Consider the following 5,540-nt stretch of genomic DNA (forward strand, 5'->3'; position numbering starts at 1 on the left):
ACATATCATAACACTATTTCATAATTAAATTTATGAATCCAGAAAAGTCATATTGATCCACAATATGAAATGAAGGGAGTACTATTTCGTAACATGGAGTTCTGAACTGGATGAAATATTCTAAGGGTCGCACACAGTTAGTTAGAGATTCTTCAGACGCCACGCATGGATTTGCACCCTAAGACATTGTCCTTGCCTCTCTTGCTTGACCAACAAGAATTACTGGCTCAAACTTAGTTTAATCATCTCTTTAGCCATGAGTAAATACCACCCGGGATTAAAGGGTCCCCACAGGTGGTTGATTTTTTTCACCCGGGACTAAAGGGTCTCTCACAGGTGGCTGATTTTTGATCCGGACTAAAGAGGAGCCCTTAGTCCCGATTGTTATTTGATTCGGAACTAAAGCTCTTTTAGTTATAGGCCAACTTTAAATCGGGACAAAAGGGAATGCATGAAAAGTGGGTTCTTTGCGCTACGTGTGCTAGCTAGGCTTGTACCAGAATAATTATCTGTACGTGTATCCTGTCATGAGTGCGCTTGGTTAGCTCATGTGTGATGCGAGTACTTTGTGTCATAAATAATTGACAACAATTGTATCTTGTACATGCATGGATCGGAGTGCATATGAGGGTTTATGCATGGAAGACATATATGTACAATAGCGGATTTGCTTTGCTTTGGCAGCCTTGTTTGATCGACTGAGAGTAGTGAAAATTTTGCTGAGATGTGTCCCGATGGGATGTCCCAGTATAATTCTGTTTATTTTACATGCTAGATACCATTTTCCATGCACTCGATGCGTGTATATGCTCCAACAGCATTGGGCAGCAGCTTGGCTGCAAACTAGTTCCAGAAGGCTGGCGTGCAACATGTACGTACGAGTAGATTTTTCTACTTGAGCTCTTCAAATACTCAGCCAACCTATTATCTCTTGTATTAGTGTAATGTCCGTACGCAAATTATTATTGCATTTAGGTTCAGATTGTGTATTGGAGACTGGAGATGCATGTGTCAGTGCTTGATACACCTTTGAAAAAGAAGCAACCTGCAGCATGTCTATTTCCTCCATGTTCTCCGTCAGCCATTCAGCCGCGTCCAAGGGGATGCAATGCATCATTTCCACACGTGCACCGACGGAACGCACGCCCCGTCTCTGACTGATGATAGATCAGCCGCCGTACATGGTTTTAATTAGGGTGATCTCGTCGATCCCTGTTGATTGGTTTGGACAAGAGCTTTTAATTTCTTAGGGCCGGATAGATGTTGCCACCGTGCGAGCCGGCCGGCCAGATCCTCTGGAAGCAAGGATACTGTCCTCCTGTTGTCGCAGTTGGATACATACATCCATCCGAGCAACCAACTGCTTCCTCGGTTTGTCGGCTCTACACTATGGTCATTTAGTCTGCGAATTATTTTTTAGTCTCGGCTGACAACTTTTCATAAGTGTAATAATAATTCCTGAGTGACCCTCCTCTATGAAAAGGCTGAAGTCAGGAACTTTTATCAGCATATACTATATACAAAAACTGCTTCCTGTTCCTCAACACAGCACGGCGTATTTTTGTCTTAAATAACAACTAGCGATTGTGAATTGAACGAGCTCAGCGGGTAAGGTTCCTCGTGGTGGAATCCACTGGTGGAATTTGTCCACTAGAGTTTGGGTCATCGTATTTTTTTTAGATTTATTCTAGGATGTAACAGATGCTATTCTTTCGATAGTAGACGATGTGCCCGTCGACAGTGAGACGTTAGTGATGATTTCGTCAGTCTCGAGGATTTGCCGGCTCAATCTTTCAGAGGTGCTTGTAGAGGTAGGGTTGCGTGCGTATATGTGAGTATCTGCATCTGTGTTATCATTCGAAAAAAAAAGTATGGCACGATCTAATAATCCAATAATTACAAGAACTAGCTTGCGCAGCACTTTTTTCCTTTTGATGAGAACTGCACAGATTGGGGCACCGACACTATCTAGATGCATATATCCGACACATGGTTCTGGGCCAGCTGCTGCTCGCGTTGCGTTGGGACCGCCGGGCCGGCTGCGGCTGCGGCTAGCAACTAGCACTAGCAGCTGAGCTCCACGGGAACAGAGCAGCATGTGCGCGCGTGGCAGGACACGCATACACACATCGACACAGCACAGTAAGCACACGCACAGAGAAGAAGGTGCCGCGCCATGATAGCCTGTGTCGCCGGTGCTGCTCCTAGTCAAGGAGTAGGTTTGCTGGTTTGGTAACCATCGATCGGCATCCAATCCATCATGCTTCACAACGCGCGTTCAGGTACCTTTTAATTTCTTCCTCCCCCACCCCCACATGGACATCTCTCCTTTCCAGGTCTCATGGCACCATGCTCCCTCCGCCATGGCTAGGCAGGAGCAGGAGCTGCCGGGACGCAAAAATATCACACGGGCGGACTCATGCTTTGCTCCGGTCCACGCAGGCTCCAGAGGCTTCGGCAGTGGCGTGCATCATGTTGCTGCACCACCGACCTGCTGCGTGCATCATGTGTACCTAATACGGCTAAATGTCATCTTGGAACAGTACTAGCTATACGACAAATTGTTGCATTATCATCTTGATTTGACACTGGAATAATGTGCACCGGTCGTCAGAGGAAAGAAAATAAGTCTCCTCAGATCAAGAAATACATGGAGGGCATAGGCTTAAAAGGTATTAAGATCCACGGACGGAAGGTTGTGGTATAAAGATCCTTCTTTCCAGATGGTACACGCAGACCCCAATTAGTTCCTGATCCATAATATAGCCTGCTTCCAAATAATCCTTGTGAAATATGAACCACTAACATATGGAAGGTTGCGGTTTAAAGAACCTTCTGATGGAAATCTGAAATCAGTGTCACGACAGGCTTTTCGGACGATCGATCAGAATGGAATCAACGCCCCTACAGTTCTGATGTTGGATTATTTCCCTGTCATACTGTGGACAAATAAAAGTCCTGCCATTTGCGTTCAAAGAAATACACTGTGGACACTGGACAAAAGGACCAACCAGTCCTCCACTCCCCCCTGTCAATCCTTTACAAAAAGAATTTGTCGTCGCCACTGTAACATCAGGGACAAGGATAACATGGGCACAGTGCACCTGCTGCATCTATGTCACCTTCTCGCTTTCCAAGCCCATGCGTGCAGAGATTGCATGGTGGTAGCTTCCATGCTTCTGTTGTCTGTTAAGAAAGTTCAGTAGACCCAAATGAATTCTTTTTTAATTAAAAAACAATATTTCTACCTAACTTAACTTTTTCGTGACTTTAATGTCTCGTCTGAAACGCTGTGCTTAGTTAAGTTAATGTGTAGGATGATGACCTGCACAGCAATTAGCATACACTAAAACCACCGAAGTCAGGTGGTGTGCTGGGTAGCTTTCATGCTGTTCACAAGGACTACGTGCGAAAAGCAAGCAAGATTCTTTTCTTCTTCCCCGCAAAAGATGCAAGAATTGTTTGATTGGATAGTACTCATTCAAGATAGTAGCTGGAGATCGACTTTTATCGGGGTTTTTTTTTGGCAAGAGCATTCACTGAGACAACAATCTTGCAGCAGCTACAAGGTGCCAATCTGAACTTAATGGATTTGGCATTACACTTTGGTTAGCACACACACATCAGTTGCTGACGGCTGACCCATGTCTTTGTTTGCAATCTCTCCTACTGTTTTTATTCTGAGCTGTCAGTCTCTTACATTGTACTGCAACAAAAACCAAAAGACAGGCCACAGTATTGTGTAACGGATCTGAGTGCACCCTGTGCACATATATGAGTACGCTCCGTACAAACTAAATAAGTAACGTGTACTGTAAATGCTCATGATCTCTTTTCAGACTACTAGCCAATTTTCCTGTGCAGATCTCCTTTTGCTATGATCTGGACTGTAATCACTATTCAACCAGCTAAGGATTAGGTTTAGAGCTACACTAATTTATGCTTAATAGTCAGGACTAGGATCATGCAACACACCTAACCCATTTGACTGGGTCGTAGAAGATGTTGGCCATGATGATGTTCTTCTCTACTCGTCTAGACAATATGAACAAGTCCTTATACCCATGGCATACTATTGCTTATTGTTCTACAGCAATCCATAACTGCAATAACCTACATGTCTGCACTAAATCACTAGGATAATCAATTTACTATTTGAAAGGTATCTAGAGAACAACGTTGCGTATCACTTAGGGCTGCACTGATCTGTCTTAAGCTCTAAATGAGCAACTCCTAGCACGTCAATCGGCTGTCATATCTGTGCATCATTTTTGTACCCTCACACACCGGTCTCAAATTACCAATTTAATCAGCCAGCTGAAGCTCAATTTATACAGCACTGCCTAAAACTGCTTACTCCAGTGTTGGTTACAAATCAAGAACATGATGCTTGCTTACAGCCGATTGAACCTAGTCACTTACCTAAAACAGCCTTGGCAGCCATTTCAATTCATATGCTCCAGCTATGTAACCAATCACCACATGGAGCGAGTGAAACATGGGTCCATCACTCCACCTGTATACTGTATTTTTTTTCATCAGCACTTGATGAGCTGAGGTGGTCCTGCAAGTGCAATAACTGCAGTGTCTTCTTCCCTGCTGTGAGTGCTTCAACTACCTGGTGCCCCTCATATGGGGCAAGGCAAGCCTCTGCATCAATGGCCATCCATGGCAATGTGCTGCAGCAGCAGGTATGGAGCCCCCAGCAAGGGCTGGCAGCTGGCTACCCAGTGGCCCTGATGCCCTTGCCTTTACTGAGCACCTTATTCTGGGCAGGAAGTTTGGCAAACAAACACCGATCCCCTTCTTCTGAAAGGATGAACATGGCAATGGAGGAATTCAGTTCGGCAAGATGATTGAACTGCTAGTACATTAGTAGTACATATTGTAACTGAACTCATGTCCTATGATTCTCGGTACAGATGGCATGAGTGATGATAAATTTTTTATAATATCATGCGAGTCATTTTGATAAGAGATAATCCCGGAGTGTGTCATCAGACAGTGACTGCATGGATAAACTTGTACTTGATGAAGGTCAAATAGATGAATTGAGATCACATAAACCATAACTGTCTAGATAGACACTTGATGCAGCAACTTTCATGCATTCATGATACGCAGATAAGGATAAATTATGTTAAAATTCATAACCCACAATCCACATCACCCCAAGGCCTGAACAAAAATACATGATGGTTTCTTCTCTTTTTCAGAGTTGAAAATTTCAAAAGAACACCACAACTTAACCACCACTGTCTTCTTCTTGGTAGCACCATCCAGGTATCTTGGACCGGGTAAACAAGATTTAATCCTTTTAATTTTCTCATGGCTATCAGAGATGATTAAACAAGGTTTGAGCCAGTAATTAATGTTGATCAGGCAAGAGAGTCAAGGACAATGGCCTAGGGTGCAAATCCATGCATGGCCTCTCAAGAATCTCAAACTAACTGTGTGCCACCCTTAAAATATTTCATCCAAGCTCAGAACTCCATGTTACTAAATAGTAGTATATTGCATTCAAATATGGATCATGATCG

The sequence above is a fragment of the Setaria italica genome, chromosome VII (genome assembly GCF_000263155.2).
Source record: "Setaria italica strain Yugu1 chromosome VII, Setaria_italica_v2.0, whole genome shotgun sequence".
Taxonomy (NCBI): domain Eukaryota; kingdom Viridiplantae; phylum Streptophyta; class Magnoliopsida; order Poales; family Poaceae; genus Setaria; species Setaria italica.